We start from the raw sequence: 24,177 nt of genomic DNA, 5'->3' as shown, positions 1-24,177 counted from the left end.
ATTTTGCCCACTCATTCTGTCCAAAAGCACTCACTCGGGAGGCAGCGCCTGTACTAAGCATCCCAGATATTATCGATGGGCAGTTGGCAACTCACAGCTCTGGTCACATGTACTGAAAAAAAAAAAGAACAAGAGGCTGCACTGAGAGAAAAGGGCCCTTGGGCTATGACTGATGGACTTCAATGATAGCAGGGTAGGAGTAAAGTGCAGAAAAGAATGTTGTCCACAGCTCACCATCCAGAAGAGTCCCACCACTCAGGCCACATGGAGCCTTGGCTGAACCAAGAAACAAGTGATGAACAGCATCTAGCAATCGGTGTCCTCAAGGGTGTCTTCATTGTTGTCCCGATGAATTGTGTGTGCCAAGAATTTGGAGCTGAATGTGATTTAGCTCCCAACCATTTATTTTTCTGCTGTATTCAAGTGGCTAGGCTGATAGGATCTGTGAGAGCAAGAGTACAAAGCACTGTTTCTGTAGACTTGCCACGGGCAAATCCTAAGATAACTAAAACTCAAACACGCATGGACTTCTGAGCTTCCTGTCTCCCACTCCAACATGCCCTGCTGGTGTACATCAGCACAACTGGAAACACATGTGGATGCAATACTGCCACTCTAAGACACATGCCTCTTACATACATTTTAGACAGGAGAAATCTAAGGCTCAAAGAGACTGAGTGGCTGGCATTGTGTCTAGCCTGAAACTCATCAGGTAGACCAAGCTGGGCCTGAACAAACTCATGGAGATGCCCCCTTTCTTGTTCCCCCAGTTCTGGGATTAAAGTTATACACTTCCATGGCTTACAGATATCCTCAGTATTGAAGCCCCAGTCCCTTTAGGCAGTTTCACTAGACTCAGGTGTAATCAGGAGAAGATAATTGCCTTATCTTCTGCATACTCTCAACATCGTTTTCTAGGAAAAAATCCTGAAACTGTAATCAGGTCTGGGAATAAGTATTGGCTGGGTTTTTGTAGCAAGTACATAAAGAACAACACAGAGAGTAAGTTCACTCAAAGACTTTTAAGCCATAGTCATGTGGCAATACACAGATTAATAGAATTGGGTTCAATAAAGTTGTAAGAATTAGCCAATAAGCAATTAGAGCTAATTGGCCAAGCATTATTTTAGGGAATCTAGTTTCTGTGTGGTTATTTTGTGTGTAAGCTAGCCAGGCAGCCAGGACAAACAAAGGGACCCTCTCTTCATGTCACAATTGGCATTTTCAACATGGTCAACTAACTCCATGTGAAACCTAAGAGGGCTTTATAAAGGAATTCTAGGAGATAAAATATATAGAGTTTAACACAGCTTTTTGCTGTTTGCTGTTTGCGTACTGCAGAGAGATTTTCCTTGCAAATCAGCCACAGCAGAAAAAAAGTGGTGGTTTTTAAATGCCAGCTTTCTGAGCTATGCTCCTAGTGTGACCTCTGACTCTTGCAGGAAACAGAGCATTTTCATGGGGTTTGTGAACAGATTGCTCGGGCTTGCTTGATAGCAACATGGACCAGCTATGTGCCTGGATGTTGGTCAGTGTGCGTGGCTCAGAAATGCAAGCAGTTCTGCCATGCTGGACTGTGCACAGCTAACAGGAACTTCTGCATTTACCATAATAACAGTGCAGCTTTACGTTGTGTGGACAGGCATACAGGTTACCGTATTTCCCATACTAATGGCGCAACTTATGTTTTAAACAAGCACTTAGCATTTTAAAAGTGCAAAGTAAAAGTGTTCCTGGGCAGTAGACAGTTACAGACAATGCAATAAGGACAGATTCAGACATAAAAGACCTAAGAATGGGTCACAGTGTAGGACAAATGTATGTAGGCTTGGGAGAGAGAAGAAAAACAGTATAGAGAGTCATAAAATAAAGCTAAAGCTAGAAAAGGGTAAAGTATTTAAAGAAACAGTGTAAAGTAATAGGGTAAAAACAAGCCAGGATAAAAATGGAAAATTCACAAAGAGTCTGGATTCTGTATATTATTGTATTTCTTTTGAATTTTTTGACTGTGAAGGAGCTAAGTACAGAGAGAAAATTCATTGTATGGGCAGCTATGCTAATCCAACATGAATATTATAAAGGTATCTTGACTTCAGAATTTGAGTGGAAGGATATGGTGCTTTGGAAATGAGGTTCTTCTTTTGTTTTACAGAAGATGAGAACCTATTCATTGCTTCTAGACCAATATGTTGTTACAGACCATGCCCCCATGAAAGGTTGCTGTGAACACCCTCAAAAATTACTTTTTTTCACTGCTGACTGAGATGAACCTACCACACAGGATACACCATGAAAGACCTGACTAACAGCACCCCATAGAGCAGGAAGAAGTTCGGAGAGAAGAAACTGTACTCATACTCCAAAATATTATTTATAACTGTTTGTTTACATTTAAAGGGGGATGTGATATAGGTATGAATTTTGCATTGGTATAGATCTTGCTTTATTGATAAAAATTTAAGGTCAATTTTGTTATATCTATATGTATCTCTGATCTTGATTAAGGTATTGTGATTATGTAGCTCATTTAAAAATGTAATGCATAATTAAAAATATAGGTTAATAGAGAGTCATGTTTAATAGTCATGCTTGTAGTTATGTCAAATTTTATAAATATAGCGATTTATATTTCAGTTAGTTATTCTTCAAATCTTTCAGAGACCTTCAGAATATGGCATTTAAATGTTTTAAAAAATTTAGGACTTTTCATGACAGTGAGGCATGTCTTCTCTTGGCAGCAGCTAGCTACTTTGAAAGGAAGATGGACATCGAAAAGGCTCCCTAGCCATTTTGGCAAGAAACTTCTCTTGCCTGGACTGCCTCACTAAACATTCATTACCACAGACAAATGACTGCTGAACTTGTCTAAAGGTGAGATGGACCTTCAGGGTTCCTATTTCATGAAAGAGTCTGTGAGATATTCTTCAGGACACAGAAGAAAGTGACTGAACTGTCTTTGAAATTTCCTACTTCATGGAAAAGTCTGCTTGGTGCAGGAAAATTGTCTATATTTTGTCAATTATGGTTTAAATAAACACAGATTGGCCAATAGCCAGGCAGGAAGTTTAGGTGGGACAACCAGACAATGGGTAGAAGCAGGTCAATGAGAACAGGAGAATTCTGAAAAGGAGGAAGCCCATTCCTCTCCAGTCTTGTCCCAACCACAGAAGAAGGAAGATATGATTGCCCTGTTGTAAATAGTACACCACCATGTGACTAACATAGATAAGAATAATGGGTTAATATAAATTATAAGTGTTAATAAGAAGCCTGAGCTAATGGGCCAAACAGATTATCATTAATATAGACCTCTGTGTGATTTCTTTGGGACTTAATGACTGTGGGAATTGGGCAAGACAGAAAACCCCAGACAGCATCTGGTGGATGCTATGAGCCAGTATCCTGAAGATGGATACCCCAATAGTACAGAAGAACTTTGGGTGACTTTACAGGCAGTGGGATGTCTCTGTCAATTCTAGAGTTTTGGAAGTTGCTTACAATGCACTTCCTGTTTACTTGGGTAACAGTCTGTCTTTCTGGAGCCTTTTTTGGAGTTGAAGAATTTATAATTATATTTATAACGTTCCTTAGTTATGATTAAAGAGAAAATAGATGTAAATATATTAACTCTAATTCTTCCTTGATAACTGTTAACTTTAACATAGTAAAATTACATAAAACAAAAGTTAAAGCCTTTCTTTTTTTTAAACAGAAAAGGGGAAATGGTGTAGCATGTTCTTCTGTTCATGTGTTGCTTTCCTTGGTTAAATGAATAAAGAAACTGCTTTTAGACTGATACGGCAGAACTTAGGTAGGCGGAGAAGAAAGAACTGAATGCAGGGACGAAGGGCAGAGTAGCAGACGCCATGGATATCCTGCTTGAGATGGACACTGGTTAAAATCTTACCAGTAGGCAACAGTCATGTGGCAATACTCAGAATAATAGAAATAGCTTAAATAAAGTATAAGAATTAGCCAATAAGGAATTAGAGTTAATGGGCAAAGCAGTGTTTTAATGAATGCAGGTTTTCTGTGGAAATTTTGGGTGTAAGCTTGCCGCAGTTCCCTAGATGGTGGTTATTTTCAGTTGGACGAGAAGGCTTATATCTAGTGCCTTAATAACTGATCCTGGGTTTTTCCACATTTCTCACACTTGATGCTCAGGTATTCATGGCCTAAAGTGAAGCAGAAAGTCCCAGGAAACACCCTAGATTCCTGTTGGAAGAAGTAGTTATAGGAACTTATAAGGCTATTTGGTGTCCAAAAAAAGGCCTGCTAATCCCAGTGGAAGTATTTCTAGAATTTTAGGATTGTTCTCAGATGGCTTCTGGGGTGAGAATGTGTGATAGATATTTTCTCTTGTAGGCTCAATTTACTTTGTGATTAACTAGGAGAAATATCTGTGTATGTCTGTGACAGCATTGTCAGTGAAGTTTAACTAAGAAAGGAAGATGCACCGTGAAAGTAAGTGGCACCATTCCAGGACCTTGGTTCTTCACTGAAGAAAAAAGGCAAAGGGAAAAGAAGAAGAAGAAGAAGAAGAAGAAGAAGAAGAAGAAGAAGAAGAAGAAGAAGAAGAAGAAGAAGAAGAAGAAGAAGAAGAAAGCAAAGAAAGAAAAACTTAACTTAGCAATGGCACTCATCTCTCCCTGTTCCTTAGTGGACCAATATGACTAGCCACTACTGATCTTGCGACTGTGATTTCCCTGCCATGATGGACCATAAACTCTCACTTCTTCTGTATGTTGCTTTTGAGAGATATTTTGTCACAACATTGAAAAAAGAAACTAATATGGTGCTACAAGCAAGTACTACTTTTAAAGAGGAGAAAAGGACATAGATGGATCCCTTGTTAAACGCTATATAGTTTCTGGCCTGTTTTTGTCCTCAGTCCAGGACCTGTTTTGATGTAGGAGGGTCTTTGTCCCAGCAAGCTTTACACCCGAAATAATTACAAGTAAACTGTATTCATTTAAACATGGCCTGGCCCATTAGCTCTAGCCTTTTACTGACTAACTCTCACATCTTGCTTTAACCCATATCTAGTAATCTATGTATCACCACAGTCAGGCAGATGCCATGAAGCTCCAGCCTGAAATGGACATAGGTTAGAATCTTCCCGGTAAGCTAATGGGCCAGGAAGTATTTAAATGAATACAATTTGTGTGTTGTTATTTCTGGTGTGAAGCTAGCCATGCAGGAGCTGGGCGGGATGAAAAGCAGGCCTGCTTGCCTCATCACTACATTGTTTGTAAGCAAAATAATAGACATTAAAGAGACTCAGGATACATATGAATGCACGTCTGCTTTCATAAGTCTACAGTTCAGGTGAGGACAATGCTAACAAATCTTAGTGAAAGCAAGTGCTTTGATCATTGGTACCACATGTTTTCTACTTTGTTGGATAAAGGCTACCTGTCCTCACAGTGTGACAAACATTGTCATGCCTACCTTCTTGCATTAGATTTATGGGATTACGGGACTTGGTTCTATGACCTTCCTATTTTAATTAAAGTTTTAAGACTCCTAAGAGACCAGCTTCAGTTTTCACAGAATGAAACTCAAAACCTGTGTAAACCAGTTCTGACAGCTGGTGGTGACATTGTATCCTGTCCCTCTGCCTTCTTATTCTGTTCACTAGCTCTAATAATTTCCTCAATCATTTCAAATCTTTTTATTATTGTCTCTCTTAAAGCCTGAATCTCTTGACCAGCATATGTTTCTAGTGATTTCACTAAGGTAACAGGTTTTTGGTCCCCATTCTGTACCTGTGATTCCAAGGTTTTAATGTTTCCTTCAAAGATAATATGTACTCCTTGAACTTTTCTTGGATATCGTGTAGATTGCCATCGTGGAGGTGCATTCTGTCTGTTAACTTATCAATATTTTGTGTTAATTTCTGAATATCAAATTCAACAGTATGAACTCTTTTACGTAACTTCCTAGTACCCTTGGATATGAAGTCAATTTTGCTTATCATAGTATCCACTTGTTCAGACAACCTCTGATTTTTAATCATTTTAATCCTTTCAACTAGCTATCCATTATTAGTCTGTAAAGATTGTACCATTCTTAGGAGTGTCATATTCTTCCTTAATGATAGTATATGGAGAAGAAAACTGAAACCAATAACCAGTAAATTGAGGTATCCCTATTGCCATATAAACCTCTCATGTAATAATTCCATTAAAAGCATTAAAAGTTGCATGGGTATATAAACTGCCATATTTCCTATTATCTGGCAGATGGTGCTGTTGCCCAGTTACAACTAGAACCAATGCAGAGGTGACAGAAATGGGGTCTTGCTTCAGTGTCCACCTTAGTATTTGTTAAAAACTGGGAAACATGAGTTGCTCAATAAAGTAAATGTAATTAAATCAATTCCATGCATGGAACCAGAAACCTATAATCCAGAGGTAAAGAAGAGCAACCTGAAGCTGTGTATGCCTCCATGTGCCAAAGAGTCGTCTTGAGTGGTTGCGGCATTCGACAACCACTTGTACTCTGACTTTCACTGCTTAAGCGTTGCACTGAGGGGGGGTGTTAAAAACTGCTCAGAAAAGAACAGACCAAGCAGGCAGAGAATTTCTGGGCCTATGGAGTCCAGGAGGCATGGAGTCTAAATCCATGTGTGGAGGTAAATGATAAGGTGTGTGGACACTTGAAGCCAATCCAAGGCATGTAAAGAGAAAGTATAAAGAATTGAAACAAGAAAAGCCACTGCGTGATATTCTATATTGAATTGATGGCTCCACACACAGGCTTCAACTCAGGGAGGGCTCATGCCTAGCCGAGCTGGTGGAAGCCACACAAGCCAGTGTGTTCTAAAACCAAACTTTGGGTGCCAGATGATGGCGTGAGTCACAAACAATTTCACACCAGTTAGGAATTATGATTAATAAAATGGTTATTTATTTAAAGGGAATAAACGTACATATCACCTTACCAGACAACAGCCCTCTGCGCAATCAGGAAAGGAGTCTAGTAGCCGGAAGCGGAGCCGGAAGCAAGAGAGTGAGCACATGGCTACCGCTCCTTTTTAAAGCAAAAGAGACCACGCCAAAGTGGACTGGTATCTTAAAGGCTATTGGCTGAAGGAACAGAAGGAGCTCCTGCAGCATAAATGCATTTCATCTTAGCAGCTGGCTATGGGTTTTTACACGCTGAGGACAGAATGTTACAGTTTGAGTGTGCAGTGCCCCTTTATGTTGAAGCGAGCTACGGGCTGCATTCCTGCCACCCCAGCTCCTGGTGCCTGGCTAGCTTATGCCCCAAAATAACAACACACAAATTGTATTCATTTAAACAGTTCTTGGCCCATTTCTATTAATATGTGTAGCACCGAGGTACACTTACCAGGAAGATTCTAGCCGAAGTCCATCCTGAGTCAGAGCTTCATCGTGTCTGCCTGGGAGAGGGGAGCATGGCATCTGAGCTCACTTCCATTTTCTCCCAACATTCTCTTCTGTTTACTTCACCCACCTATGTTCTAACCTACTAGGGCCAAGCAGTTTCTTTATTAATTAAGCAATGACCCCCCTCCATCATTTCCCCTTTTTTGTTTAAACAAAAAAAGGAAGGCTTTAACTTTAACATAGCAAAATTACATATAACCAAACAGTTATAAAGCAATAATTACAGTTACAATATTTACATCTACTGTATTTTTTATCATAACAAACGAAAACAACTACAACTATCTATCTATTTTTCAACTCCATCAAAGACTCCAGAAGAATATAATATTACCTATGTGAATGAGAAGTAAGCAACTTACAAAACTCTAGAAGTGATAGAGTCATCTCGCTGCCTGGACAGTCACCCAAAGTTTTTCTGTACTGTTGGGGCATCAATCTTCGGCCTACAGGCCCATAATATCCAGAGAAATTTCCATGAAGTAGGAAATTTCAAAGTCTGTTCACTCACTATCTGTTGTGTCCTGCAGAATGTCTTGCAGACTCCTTCATGAATCAGTAACCCCAAAAGATCATCTCACCTTTAGGCAAGTTCAATAGTCCTCTCTCTGTGGGTTCTCTGTGTCCAGTTTATGCAATAGTTCAGGCTAGAGCAGTTTCTTGCCCAAATGGCTAACCAACTCCATAAGGATCCTCTTCGATGCCCATCTTCTTCTTGAAGTAGATTGGTGTTTCCAGGAGCAGACATGTCTCATGGTCATGAAAAACCCTAAGTTATTAAACATTAAATAGCATATTTGCTAGTCTTTGAAAGATATGAAGAGTGTCGATCTAACTGAAATATATCTCTATATATCTAGAAAATCTAACTAACATGACTACAAACTTGACTATTATTAATGATTATCCATCAACAACCTATATACATTACATTTTTAAATGAACTATACAATCACAATAGCTTAATCAAGATTAGAAACACATATACATATAACAAAATTGACCTTAAATTTAAATCACTAAAGCAAAATCCATATCAATGTAAATTATTCATACCTATATCATATCCCCCTTTAAATGTAAAAGAACATTTATCAACAATATTTGGGAATATGGGTGCAGTTATTTCTCTCCAAACTGCTTCCTGCTGTATGGGGGCACTGTTATTCAGATATTTCAGGGTATAACCTGTGTGCTAGGTTCATCTCAGTTGTCAATTGAGTGAAGTAATTTTTTGAGGGTCTTCACAGCAACCTTTCAGGATGGTGTGGTCCATCATACCATGTTGGGACAGAAGCAATCCACAGGGTTTCATCCTCTGTGAAAACAAAAGAAGAATCTCTTTTCCAAAGTATCATATCCTTAGATCCAAATTCTGAAGTCAAGGTATTTTCAAAATATCTACGTTGTGTTAGTTCAGCAGCATTTATAAACAAATACCTTTTAGCAGCTGTTGCTCCTTCCTCAGCATTCAAACAATTGAAAGAGAGCATAATAGCATAGAGTATCAAAATTCTCTGTTTATTTTCCATCTTTGTGCAGCTTTATTTTAACTCTATTTTGTTTATTTTTACTTTTTGAGACAGGGTTTCTGTATATCTTTGTCCTGGAATAACTGAAGACCAGGCTGTCTCTGCCTCCCAGGCATTGGGATTAAAGGCATGCGCTACCACACCTTGAAGTCACAGAGGTCAATCTCCCTCTGTCTTTTAAGTGTTGGGATTAAAGGTGTGTCCTAGCCCACCCAACTACTCTCTTTCTTCCTTTTTTTTGTTTTTTTCTTTAAGAACTTTAACTTTTAGTCTGCATATATTTTCAACACACTGTAAATCATTTAGAGGTTTTCTTTGTTTTTGAATCTCTCTTTACTGTATCTCTCTCTCTTTTTCTGAACACATGAGCTTTTAAATTACGGAGCAATATGGGTAGGAATAAAGCCGTGGCTTTGGCAGCTAGATCCAGGCCATTCCTTAGCTTTCCAGCCTCATGGTGGAGGTACCAGTTGTAGCCATGTTTACCGCCACAACTCTATGGCGTTTTAAGGTCCCTGCCAGCAAGGAAACTGCAGCATTCTGCTCACAGACCACATTCAGTCAGACTACCTGCTTGAGTCTGAGTCAGAGTTTGCCCTGGCAGGACGGCCCAGAAAAACAGCATTTAAAAAAGGCTCAGCTTTTTTCCTGCTACAGCTGAAAACCGAAAAGCATGTGTTCAGCTTTTCGTCAACACCATTTAAGTGTTTCATGGCAGGACCTCTTAAGAGCTGCAGGGTTTTGCAGCTAAAGCTGAGTCAGGAAGCCTCTCTTAGATGAGAGCTCTTGCTTGCCTCTAGCAAGCAGAGCAGACCCGAGAAATTGCTGCTACCACAAACATGCTTTACTCTTTCCCAAGCTTTCTCAGGCTTTCAGTGGATTCAGTTGTCCACACGTCTAGGCACCATTCTGTTGAAGAGAGCTGCGGGCTGCATTCCTGCCGCCCCAGCTTCTAGTCGCCTGGCTAGCTTATGCCCCAAAACAACAACACACTAATTGTATTCATTTAAACACTGCCTCCCCCATTTCTATTAATGTGTGTAGCACCGAGGTGTGCTTACTGGGAAGATTCTAGCCTACATCTATCCTGGGTCAGAACTTCATCACGTCTGCCCGGGAGCAGGGAGCATGGCATCTGAGCTCACTTCCTTTTTCTCCCAGCATTGTGTTCTGTTTACTCCACCCACCTATGTTCTAACATACCAGGGCCAAGCAGTATCTTTATTAATTAACCAATGACCTTCCTCCATCACCATTATGTGTATTTTGAACTTTTTGTTTCTAGCTATCAATTGGGAGATTCTGGAAACTTTACCAAGTATTGCCTATCTGGGGACATGCCTTTATAAATGTGTAGTCTTGGTCACTTGGGGGCATACCTTTGAAGGCTATCCCCTTTTCAAGGGTATTTTTGTTGTTGTTGTTGTTGTTGCTGCTGTAGTCTATTTGGTGTTCTGTATGCATCTTGTACCGTCATAGGAATATTCTTCTTTAGTTTGGAAAAGTTTTCTTCTATAATTTTGTTGAATATATTTTCTGGGCCTTTGAGCTGTAATTGTTTTCTTTCTTCTACCCCTATTATTCTTAGGTTTGGTCTTTTTATGGTGCCCCAGATTTCCTGGATGTTTTGTGTTAAGATTATGTTGGATATGTTATTTACTTTAATCAATGAGTTTATTTCCTCTATAGTTTCTTTAGCATCTGAGATTCTTTCTTCTATCTCTTGTATTCTGTTGGTTATACTTGTCTCTGAAGGTTCTGTTTGTTTACCCAGATTTTCCATATCCAGCCTTCTCTCGGTTTGTGTTTCCTTCATTATTTTCATTTCATTTTTCAAGTCTTGAATTGTTTCAATTACCTGCTTTATTGTTTTTTTTCTTGTTTTTCTTGGGTATCTTTGAGAGATTTATTCATTTCTTCTACCATTTTGTTTGTCTTCTCTGTTACTTTAAAGTAGTTTTCACATCCTGTTTAAGGTCCTCTATTATTTTCATAATGTTATGTTTAAAGTTGATTTCTCCTCCTTCTTCTGCAATAAGGCATTCAAGTCTTCTTATTGAGTGATCCCTATATTCTGGTGTTATCATATTGTCTTTCAGGTTGTTGGAGGAATACTTGCTTTGGTGCCTGCCCATCTCTTCCTTCAAATGCAGTCTGGAGAGCGTTGGCGTCTTAGTCTTATCTTTGCTGTGACTGACTCTCTTGGTGGCTCTCCTCAGTGCAGGAGTAGGAACTGTTCCAAGGCCAAGGACCTCACAGATAATTGTGCAGGCTTTTTGGAGGTAGGGTTGTGTGGAACAAAGAAGCCCCTGCAGCAGGAGCTGGGGTGCCCTGCACTTTCTTCTGGGGAACTGCCAGGTGGGTGGGCAGACACTCACCCCTCCGGGTGGATAGTCTCAGTGCAGGATCAGGAACTGTTCCTGGGCCAAGGACTTCACAGACAATTGGGCAGGCTTAGGGGAGGCAGGGTCGTGTGGAACAAAGAAGCCACTGCAGCGGGAGATGGAGGGGCCCTGTGCTCTATTCCCAGACCATCTCTCCTGGGATGCCACACACTCACCCTTCTGGATGGATCTCCTCAGAACAAGAACAGTGACTCCTGGAAGTCCAAGGACGCTGCAGACAAAAGGGAAAACTTGGGTGTGGCAAGGTTGTGTGAATCAAAGAAGACCCTGCAGCAGGAGCTGGAGGGGCCCTATACTCCATTCCAAGATGGTCTGCCCTGGGATGGCACACACTTACCCATCTGGGTGGATCTTCTTAGGTATCTTTTACTAAAGCCAGAAAGTGCTTTCCATGAACTCAAGCAAGCAGTGACATATGATATGACTATGTTCCTACTGATTTAGGGACAATTGAAGTTATCAAAATGGGTGAAGAACTGTAGAACCAAGTTCAACCTATTTCAGACAGAGGGTTCACCCATTTCAAGGAAATTGCTGAAGTTAGCTCAGTTGCCTGTGACTTCAGCACCATGCAAATGCTGTCTATCATAAGAGCTATATCCTGGAGTGATTTAAAAGACCCCAAAGAGAAGATTGGGGACTATGACTGTAGCTCAGTTATTTAGCTTTTGCCCAGCATAGTAAAGTCTCTAGACTCAACACCCAACATTGAAAAATTGTCAGCAATGCCTAGTGGAAATGTAGTCTCAAACAGATCTCATTAGTTTTCTCTTCTATTTGTACTTTTACCTTCTTCTCCTTCTCCTCTTTCTCCTCCTCCTCCTCATTCTTCTTCTTCTTCTTCTTCTTCTTCTTCTTCTTCTTCTTCTTCTTCTTCTTCTTCTTCTTCATCATCATCATCTTCCTCCTTCTCCTCTTCCTCCTCCTCCTCCTTATTATTCTCTCCTACATTACATCTGGACCACATTTTCCCCTTCTCTCCACTCCTCCAAGTTCTCCCCCACCTCCCCTGTCCTCCAGATCCACTACTCCTCTGTTTATATTCAGAAAAGAGCAGCCCTTCCAGGGATATCAACTGAATATGGAAGAACAATTTACAATTAGACCAGGCACATAATCTCTTTATCAAATCTGGATGAAGCAACATAATAGAAGGAAAATAAGATGCAAGCAGTTTCAAGTTTACAGGTAGATCCAAGTCTAAAATAGAATGTGTTCATATTTTTCCTTCAATTCAAACCCTACTTTTCCAAGCATCAATGATATAAATGGTGACTTGGTTCAAAGTTCAACACCCAAGAACACATTTAGCCTTAAATATTGAGGAATGCTGAATCTTTGCAGAAGGAAATGGCAGAATATAATTGAAGAAAAACCAATAGCGAAAGTAAAATGAAAACTGAATAATTATTTTAAAATTTCCATCCAACATAAATGCTTGAAGTCATACACGTTTAATTGGGGCTGATGAGGATGGGAGGTCTATGATAATTTCAGTGCTCTTGGGCTCCTTGGTAAGCTACAGTACTTGCTGTTCCTGGTGCCTTAATTTGAATTTACTGCTCACCTTCTGCTAGTGTTTTAGTATTAGCTTAACAGAACTCAATGGTTGTCTAGATTTCTTGTTAGAGAATCTAAAGAGAAGACAGGTGAACATCTCTTGCTTCTTGCCCAGTGTTACTTCCATTATTAGACACATGGAAACCACTGAATGAACTCTATCTGACTCCTATCTACTATAGGAATAGAAATCTTGAAAAAAACAGCATTTCTAAAGAGGTAGTTCATGAATTTGGTTTATACTGTAAGTCAGTAATGATTACTTTTCATTTTCCATTTACAAAGTCAATACTGAAAGTTTCTTAAAAGTATTTATTTTGAAAAGCAGACATTTGATAACCTCTAGTAACCCCATAAAGCAATGAATCTTGGATCGCAATGTTCAAACTCCTATAACTTCCATATCCATAATGGCCTAGCCTTCTCTCTCTCTCTCTCTCTCTCTCTCTCTCTCTCTCTCTCTCTCTCTCTCTCTCTGTGTGTGTGTGTGTGTGTGTGTGTGTGTTTATGTGTGTTTGGTTTGGAAGTTTAGATTCTAGAAATTACAGCCAGGGCCCCATACATGATAAACAGAGATGAGCTAAAACACAGCTCTATAGCCTAATGTTTCAATCATTACATAGGTTTAACTTATTTTTATTTAGGTACAGATTGTTCCACGTGTGCATATGGTAGACTGTTGGCTAGAGACAAGAAACATGAGGAACACTTCTGCTGAGATAAAAAGATGATAAAATGATAAAATTGGCAAAACAGTAATGATAGGAATTCTGAAAGATAGTGTTTTAGAGGCTGATTCTTATGACCTGCCCTCCAAGTCTTATGGTGAAGACTTAAGCCCCATTGTGCCAGAGTAGGTCTGTGCTTAAAGAGAGGGTTGTGATAATTGAGTTGTAATGGGATCACTTGAGTGGGCTCTTACCTTCCATGAGTGGTATCCTTAATAAGAGGAAGAAATTTGAAGACAGATATGAGCAAAGAAAATACTGTTAAGAAGCACAGGGATAAAATGGCTATTTGCAGGCCAAGGAGAGACACCTCTGAAGAAATCACCTCTATCAACATCTTGATCTTCGTGATCTATTTTTTCAGACTGGTAAGACAGAAACTATTTCTCTTGTTTAAAGACACTGAGTATTTGGTATTTCATTAGGCTTGCACATTAATAAATTGTCTAAAGATAGATTTTTGCAAGATTCTTTAACCCATTGTGTTTTGGTTTCTTATTCAGGATCTTGCTATGGAGGGTAAATTGGCCTCTCAACCTGAGATTACAGGTGTGTGCCACCATCTATCCTCTCTGAGCCCATGGTAATTTTATTTAATGAATGCAAATGCAACACATCTTTACATAGTTAACAAATTGGTATGAACAAATGTAACACATCTTGGCCTCTTTAAGCTAATAATCCACAACAAAATGGGACTGAAGATGAGGGGAGGAGCACAGGAAAAGTATCTGAGGGTCTTATATTTGGCTGGATTTCAGTATCTAGTATTCATCTGCTACTTTCTGAGGTCTGAAAGTACAAAGGGGAACGCAGTCATATTCTGGCATCATTTGGGATCTAGTGGGGGAAACAAGACACACATAAACTTTCATGGACCCATAGGTATTGTGGAGTGGAATGGGCCTGGATTGGTTAGACTTCCACCAAGGAGACTAAATACCTGAGAGAAACAACTGGAAAGAAGGATTTGTTTCAGCCTCCAGTTTCAGAAGGCTCATTCCATGGTCACTTGGCCTCATGCAATTGGGCAGAGCATCATGGACAAGGTAGCAGAAGTAGGATGTTTATTTATGGGAAAATGGTCAAGTAAAATATAAAGGGAAACCTACCAGAATTACAACTGACTTCACAATGGAAACCATGAAAGCCAGAAGGTCTTGGATAGATGTGCTTCAGACACTAAGAGACCATGGATGCAAGCCCAGGCTACTATACCCAGCCGAGCTTTCGTTCATTATAAATGGAGAAAACAAGATATTTCAGGACAAAACCAGATTTAAACAATACGTAGACACAAACCCAGCCTTACAAAAAATACTAGAAGGAAAACCACAAACCATGGAAGACAACACCTATAATAACACAGGCAGCTGAGAACCATCCAACAACACAACTCAAAGAAGGGAAACACACAAACACTACCACCAAAATAAATGGAGTTAACAATCACTGGTCATGAATTTCACTTAATATCAGTGGCCTCAATTCACCTATAAAATAGCACAGGTTAAGAGAATAGAAACAAAAACAGGATCCAACATTCTGTTATTTAAAATAAACACACCTCAACCTCAAAGACAGACATTACCTCAGAGTAAAGTGTTGGGAAAAAGTTTTCCAATCAAATGGACCAAAGAAACAAATGGGTGTGGCTATACTAATATCTAACAAATTGATTTCAAACTAAAATCAATCAAAAGAGATGGAGGAGGATACTTTATACTCATAACAGGGACAATTCATCAGGAGAAAGTCTCAATCCTGAATATCTAGGCCCCCAATATAAAAGCACCCACATATGTAAAAGAAACATTACTAGAACTCAAAGCATATATCAAACCCCACACTCTAAAACAGAAGATTTCAACACTCCTCCCTCACCAATGGACAGGTCAACCAGACAGAAACTTAACAGACAAATAAGAGAACTAACAGATGTAATGTACCAAATGGACTTAACAGACAACTATAGAACATTCCTCCCAAAAAGAAAAGAACATACATTCTTCTCAGCCTCTCATGGGACATTCTCAAAAATTGATCACATAATCGGTAACAAAGCAAACATCCATAGATATAAAGAAATTGTAATAACCACCTGTGTACTATTGGATCACCATGGAATAAAGTTAGAATTCAACAACAATTCTACCCCCAGAAACCCTACAAACTCATGGGAACTGAACAGTCAACTACTGAACTACCCCTGGATCAAGGAAGAAATAGAAAATGAAATTATTCCTTGAATTCAACAAAAATAAAGACACAAGATACCCATAGAATATGATAAAAGGAGGGCTAGTAGGAAAGTTAATAGCACTAAGTGCTGACATAAAGAAAATGGAGAAAGCTCACATTAGAAACTTAACAGCATAGCTGAAAGCTCTAGAGCAAAAAAGAGGCAGAATCACCCAGTAGGAGTAGAAGACTGAAAATAATCAAACTGACAGCTGAAATCAACAAAATTGAAACATAAAACATTCCAAAGAATCATGAAAAAAATAGCTTTTTCATGGAAAAAATCAAGAAGATCAACAAACCCCTATCCAAACTAATCAAAAAGCCGAGAGAGAACACACAAATTAACAAGATCACAAACAAAAAGAGGGACATAAACTCAGACACAGAGGAAATACAGAGAATCATTAGATCTTCCTAAGAAAGCCTGCATGGAACAAAATTGGAAAATGTAAAAGAAATGGACATTTTTTTAGATAACTACAATATACCAAAATTAAATTAAGACCAGGTGAACAACTTAAATAGACCTGAAAGATGCAACAAATTAGAAGCTGTCATCAGAAACCTCCCTACCAAAAAAAGCCCAGGACCAGATGATTTCAATGCAGAATTCTACCAGAACTTCCAAGAAGAGCTAATACCTATACACCTTAATGTGTTTCACAAAACAGAAACAGAAGAGTCATTGCCAACTCCTTTTATGAAGCTACAGTTACTCTAACACGAAAACAACACAGACTCAAAGAAGTAAAAGAATTACAGACCAATCTCACTCATGAACATCGACGCAAAAAACTCTCAATAAAACACTGGCAAACCGAATCCAAGAACACATCAAAAAATTTATGCACTATGATCAAGTAGGCTTCATCCCAGAGATGTAGGGCTGGTTCAACAAACGAAAATCTGTCAATGTAATCCATCATATATATAAACTGAAAGAAAAAAAACATATTATCCTTCCATTAGATGCAGAAAAAGCATTTAAAAAATTCAACACTTCTTTATGATAAAAGTTTTGGAGAGACTAGGGATACAAGATTCATACCTATATATAAAAAAAGCAATACACAGCAAGCCGACAGCTCACATCAAATTAAATGTAGATAAACTCAAAGCCATTCCACTAAAATCAGGAACAAGACAAGGCTGTCCACTCTCTCCATACCTCTTTAATGTAGTGCTTGAAATTCTAGCAATAAGACAGCATAAGGAGATCAGGGGAATTCAAATTGCAAAGGAAGAAGTCAAACTTTCGTTATTTGCAGATGATATGATAGTGTACATAAGCAACCAAAAAAACTCTACGAAAGAACTCCTTCAGCTGATAAACACCTTTAATAATGTGGCAGGATACAAGATCAACTCCAAAAAATCAGCTGCCCTCCTATACACAAAGAAAAAGGAAACAGAGAGGGAATTCAGAGAAGCATCACCTTTCACGATAGCGACAAATAACATAAAGTATCTTGGGGTGACTTTAACCAAGCAAGTGAAAGATCTATTTGACAAGAACTTTTGAGTCTTTGAAGAAAGAAATTGAAGAGGATACCAGAAAATGGAAGTATCTCTCATACTCTTGGATTGGGAGGATCAACATAGTAAAAATGGCAATTCTATCAAATCAATCTATACATTCAATGCAATCCCCATCAAAATCCCAACAAAATTCTACGCAGACCTTGAGAGGACAATAATCAATTTTATATGGAAAAATAATAAAAACCCAGTATATCCAAAACAATCCTATACAATACAAGTACTTCCAGAGGCATTACCATCCCTGACTTCAAAGTCTATTACAGAGCTGAGTAATGAAAAAAGCTTGGTATTGGCATAAAAACAGACATGTTGACCAATGGTACCGAATAGACTCCCCGGAATTTAATCCACAAGCCTATGAACACCTGATTTTCGACAAAGGAGCTAAAATTATACAATGGAAGAAAGAAAGCATCTTTAACAAATGGTGCTGGCATAACTGGATGTCAACCTGTAGAAGAATGAAAATAGATCCATATCTATCACCATGCACAAAACTCAAGTCTAAATGCATTAAAGACCTCAATATTAATCTGACCACACTGAACCTGATAGAAGACAAACTTGGAAGTAGTCTACAACACATGGGCGCAGGAGACAACTTCCTACGTATAAACCCAGTAGCACAGACAATAAGAGCAACAATGAATAATTGGGACCTCTTGAAACTGAGAAACTTCTATAATGCAAAGGACACTGTCATTAAGACAAGATGGCAACCTACTGAATGGAAAAGATCTTCACCAACCTTGCATCAGACAAAGGTCTGATCTCCAAAATATATAGAGAACTCAAGAAACTAGACATTAACACTCAAATTAACCCAATTAAAAAATGGGGTACCGAACTGAACAGAGAATTCTCAACAGAAGTAGTTCAAATGGCCAAAAGACACTTAAGGTCATGCTCAACCTCCTTAGCACTCAGAAAAATGCAAATCAAAACAACTTTGAGATACCATCTTACACCTGTCAGAATAGCTGAAATAAAAAACACCAATAATAGCCTATGCTGGAGAGGATGTGGAGTAAGGGGAGCACCCATCCATCGTTGGTGGGAATGCAAACTTGTGCAACCACTTTGTAAATCAGTGTGGCGGTTTCTCAGGAAACTGGGAGTCAACCTACCTCAAGACCCAGCAATTCCACTCTTGGGAAAATACCCAAGACATGCCTAATCATACTACAAAACATTGTTCAACTATGTTCAGAGTAGCACTATTTGTTAGAGCCAGAACCTGGAAACAACCTAGGTGCCCCTCAATAGAAGAATGGATAAAGACGGTATGGCACATATACACTTTAGAGTTTTACTCAGCTGTAAAAATAAATGGCATCTTGAATTTTGCATGCAAATAGATGGAAATGGAAAACACTTTACTGAGTGAGATAACCCAGACCCCAAAAGATGAATATGGTATGTACCCACTCATAAGTGGATTCTAGCCATAAATAAAGGCCTTTGAGCCTATTATTCTTGATCCTAGAGAAGCTAAATAAGAAGATGAACCAAAAAAAAACCATTTAGTTACGTCCTGGCTACTGAAAGTAGAAAAGAGTGTCGGTCAAAAGTTGGGAGTTCAGAGGTGGGGGTAGGTTGAGGGGAAGGGGAGATGGGGAGAGAGATGGGAGAACTTGTCTTTTCCCATAGCCACACTGATGAATATCTTGCATATCATCATAGAACCTTCATCCAGCGATGGATGGGGATAGAGACAGAGACCCACATTCGAGCACTGGACTCACCATCCCAGGTTCAGATGAAGAGCAGAAAGAGGGAGAATTGAGCAAGAAAGTCAGGACTGCAATGTGTGCGGCAACCCACATGATGGTGTGACTGATCCAATGGGAGCTCACCAAGGCCAGCTGGACTGGGACTGAATAAGCACGTGATCACACCAGACATTCTGAATGTGGCTGTCAATGACAGCTGAGAAGATAATGATAAAGGCACAGGGTTTCCATTCTACTACATGTACTAGCTTTTTAGGCACCTAGTCTGTATAGATGCACACATTACTAGACCTGGGTGGATTGGGGAGGGGCTTGTACTTCCTACTAGACAGGGAACTTTGATTTCTCTTAGGAATGGAGAGAGAGGGGAAAGGGAAGTAGGGGAAGTAAGTGGGAAATGGAAGGAAGTGAGGAGGTAGAAATTTTTAAGAAGGATAGAAAGAAAGAAAAAAAGAAAGAAAAAATTCACAGGAGACCATTCATGAAGAAGCCTTCCTCGAAAGAGAAATGTCAGGGTGGAAAGGAGGTAGCAGCTGTAATGGTTTTACCTCAGGAATACTCTCAGCCTACTTGTTCTTTCGAATATGCAGAGAGAACATAGAATGAAACATAGTACAGAGTCTTAAAGTGGGAAACGGAAAAGGGATTGAAGTCATACAACAAAGTTTCCATGTCTTATTAATCTTCCTGGATAACTAAAAAGCTTGGTCTGAAAAGAGGGACAATGTTTTTCCATGATGTATCCACGAGCCAGAAACAGCTTGGCCTCCTGGAATTCTTAATATAAATTTTGCTTTTTCTCAACACTGCTATACAGGCATTGCTGGAAACAGCTTATTTAGCTTCAGTCACTGAAACCAATGATATTACCTTTGACAATAGATCTAAGTATCAGGTAAGTTTTCTGTTTTTCTTTGAGGTCACAGCTGTTTTTATTTGCTTAAAGTGTGACTGGGAAACACTCTTTCCTCAGACCTTGCCAAGTGAAGCATGATACAGCTATGTACATTTAAAAACAGTTTTCTGAAAACCATTGACTAGGTAACTCAATTACAACACTGCTATTGATCATAAACATAGTGAACTGTACTGAAGGGGAAAAGCAGACACCCTCACATGTGTGCTCTCTGCCTGTTAGAAAGGTCCAGAGAGAATACTTGGGAGAACAACAATCATAGTCGTTTTAAGACCCTAAGAGCTCTGCAAGTGTGGCTTCCATGTCCTGCGCACTGTTGGTAAGAGTGTGACAAGGAAGCCAGTCAGGAAAAACATATTATAAATAATCAACTAAGGCAGATTACAAATGATTTCCTTTCACAAAAGAATTAAGAACATCTCCTTCATCTGTTTAAAAACAAGGTCAACTTCAATGGGACACTGCATTCTAGCAAACAGTAATGGCCTTTAACCGTCATTTGCAACATTAGTCTCTTTATCATGAGGAGTTGGAGCACCGACTTAAAATCATAGAAGCAGGTGGTTAAATACAAAATGTGTAAATGAAAACCCTTCATAAATATAAGACATTGCCAAAAGCAGAGAATACTGGGCACAGAAATAAAGTTTTTCCAGAAGAAAATAATAACCCATTGCTTAAGGTAACAGAGCTAAGCATTTTCCTACCTTGGATGGATTCTGAAAATCACATCACTAAAGACTGAATATCTCCTGGCACATTTCCTTATCAATTCTACGATCACCTTTTCCAACACTAGTGTGTGAGCCTCCTCCCTCTCCCCAATGCCACCTCCATTAACACAGTGGTGCAACTAACATGTTCTTTACAGGGAAAATGTTCCAATTTCCCAACACAGCTCTCTTCAGTGTTACTGCAAATAGCTTGATTTTTTTTTAACTTGTTCAACTTGGTTTTCAGCACTAATAAATCTCAACATTGTAACCTGCAAAAAATAAAAATAAAATACTGCAAACTACACTAGTAAGCAGATTTAAAAAAAATATTTGAAATATTCAAGGAAAATCAAGATTTAGTACTTCCCCCTAGGCATTGAACAATGTAATCTCCCAACATTATTACTGCGTGAAGTTCAAAGTAGGCCTTAAAGACAAAATCTTTCTGTAATAAAGAAAAAGTGCAAAGTAACAAAATGAATTGTAAAGTCTTTGCAAGAATAGGAGTTTGGACACTGGTGAGGAAAATGATTTTCATCCTTCCTTGTACACCTGACACCTATACGAACAAACTTATCGATAATGTCTGCAACACTAGTAATATATAATAGTCATTTACTTGGTCAAATAAAAAAGCAACTCCCACTAAAATTACTTGTATTCATCCTACAGAACCCAAGAGATAGGAGTGCTATTTAAAAGTGTTCACATGCACGTCGCGTCTGAAATATTCTTTCTATTCTGAAAGAGAAACTAGAGAAAAGACACGATTCCCTCAGAAAGCAATGACTTGATGCAGGTTGTGACTTTATATTAAAGCTCTGCACAAAAACATGGAGATAAAGGAAGCGATTTCCATTTGCCGGTCACTATTCCAGCAACACAGCTTCTTCGAGAGTTCTGTTTCAGGAAGAAAAGACGACCCTGCGACAAATGGGACAGGTGTTATTCTCCCATAACCAGCGGTTGATGCAGTGGACGTGGTACTCATGGGAGCAAGGTAGCACACGAAGTTTGTCGCCTTCCGTATATTCAGTAATGCAAATACTACATGTCTTCAATGTGTCGTTTTCACCAAAACTTCTCGTTGCCAAGTTATTAATCTGGACATTGGTGGGTCCTCTAGTTAGGTGGTTGTCATTAAAGGGATAAAGTCGGGTTGCTTCAATACCTCCTTCAAACATCTGTGAGATACTTTCTGAATATTGATCAATGGAACTGAAGCCAGGGTTGTAGCTGGGGATGGAAGCAGAGTTGTTACCACCTGAGCTCCCTCTTCCACTCCATGGAAGCTCACCAAAAGCTGTTGTTCTCTGCCTTAACCTGGTTTGAATCGGAAGAGATGTAGTTTCCCATGATCCACTATTGGAGATTGTAAGAGTGATAAACCTGGGAGTACTCACGGAGGTTCTCCCAGCTGCACGTTCAGAAAGTGTAAAGGTGCCTATCAAACCTCCAGGGTCACTTTCATAAGTGACCGTGTTGTTTGGGATCTGAGACCTTGACCGAGTTCTGCTAGCAATGCCATCTCTCTGCCGGTCTTCTGCCAGCAGAACTCTTCTGACTTGAAGGTCTCTGGTTGGCGGTCTTTGACCAGATCCTGCCGCTTCACCATTGGTATCTGTGTCTGAAGAGCTTGTCCCTTGAGCGGCAGAATTTCTTGACCCAGCCGCCACAAAACGACCTCTACCTAGCAAGTCAGGTCCAGTTATCTGGTGTCTCAAAGTCCCATGGTGAGGGGCTCTAGAACTTCCCTCGATCTCGTTTACCAAAGGCTGCTCAAAAGTCTGAGATGAGATGCTATGATGAGATCTTCGTGGAATTTCATTTGCTGGGCGCAGAGAAGACCTACTTCTTTGAGCTCTGGCTCTGGTTCTTCGCTGGTGTTCTGGTTTCGGGCTTCTTGCCCTCCTCCGACCTCTGGTGGATGGCACATCTGTTAATGCTTCAGCAGAACTGTGTTGTGACCTAGGTGTTCTGGCAGATGATGTCTCAGATGCTAAATTTTCCACTTGCCTTTGGAGGCTGCGATCCATGTTTTCTGCACTAAGACGTGTAGCAGATGGTTCATTTTCATTCTCTGAGGTTTGGCTTCCATTATTACGGTTAACATTTGTCTCTAAACTGAATCTGAAATCACCACTGTTTGGATTAGTGTGGCTCACTGCCCTCCCGGACTCATTTCCTCTCTGACCACTTCTTGTTGTATTGCCAGTCTGTCTGACAGAGCTAAGCCAATCTATTACGGAGTCACCATTGGACTCGTCATCAGAAGAGTCTCCATTTTCTTCTGAGCTCTGAGGCGGCGGCACAGGCGGCCCCTCTTTAATTTGCTGTAGTCTTCCGAAGAGCTCCTCCCCAGTACTTTGACCTGGGGTGCCTAGCAAATTGTTGTCTCTCAGAAGTCGATAGTCTTCTCCGCTCAGATTATTTACAAATCGATGGAAAGCTTCTTCCCGATCCAAGCGATCCACTAGCCTTCTGCGCTGTGCTGCAGATTGGTCATTTCCTTGATCGCTAGAATCTGAGTTTTCCATCTTGATGAACAAGTGGACGATTATCTGTCTCTTATGTCATAGTACTGAAATCCAATCAACTGGACCTTCAGTTTTCTTTGCTAGGCTTCGGGGGTCCGCGCAGGAGGGGACTGGCTGGGCTCTGCCACCTCAGCTGCCTTTGAGGCCGCCTAAGCTCTGCCGAGTGTCTGCCTCCTGCTCTCTAGCCCGCCTCAGAATGCCTGGAAGAGACCCGCCTCTAGCCAGGCACCTGCCCATTCTGAGACGTCGCTCCAGCAACCATTATCTTCCCCATTGTTACCTAGCAGTGACAGAAATCCACTCAAGATAACTTTTCTTAAAGTCACCCCACACAACCTATTGAATGTATTTCGGGTCCCCTTTCTCAGCTACTCCACAGGACTCAAGAAGTCCTATTCAGAAAGCAGATGGTTCAGCCAAAGCGTACCAGGTGGGCCTGGGGAAGAGTGACTGGTAGTCCTACTCGTAGGACAAACCCACTCTTCTTGCAATGCTGGCATCACGCTGGGGAATTTAGTGAGATAGTGACTGCTTCATGATAGGTTGGCATCACACAGGATGTTCATTGTGCCCTTCCCCAATCACAGTGGCTAGGTGCCATCATGAGAAGGAACCAAGAGGTTGACCTTCGTTACTCTGGTGTCATGAGTACTAGGATTACGTCAGAGAGCCTGAGGACACCCTGATACAGCCCTTGAGTGTTAGATAGCGAGATAGCTGTAGGCACTATTACAGAGAAAGGGGAATCATATATGGACATGCTGATCCTTTCAGGTTGTCATCTGATTAGGGTGCTAAGGGGGATGGTGGTTTCTAGCCCAGCCCTCCATGTAAGTGTAAGGAACTGTT

General features: G+C 40.0%; 1 pseudogene; it reads right to left on the bottom strand.

The window, feature by feature from the left end:
* Window positions 1-21,696: 21,696 nt before the first annotated feature.
* LOC142840123 (E3 ubiquitin-protein ligase RLIM pseudogene) lies at window positions 21,697-23,328 on the bottom strand (annotated as a pseudogene).
* Window positions 23,329-24,177: the final 849 nt, after the last annotated feature.

Source organism: Microtus pennsylvanicus, chromosome X, assembly GCF_037038515.1.
Source record: "Microtus pennsylvanicus isolate mMicPen1 chromosome X, mMicPen1.hap1, whole genome shotgun sequence".
NCBI lineage: Eukaryota > Metazoa > Chordata > Mammalia > Rodentia > Cricetidae > Microtus > Microtus pennsylvanicus.
The sequence above is the reverse complement of the archived record's forward strand: the minus strand, read 5'-3'. Positions and strand labels throughout refer to the sequence as shown.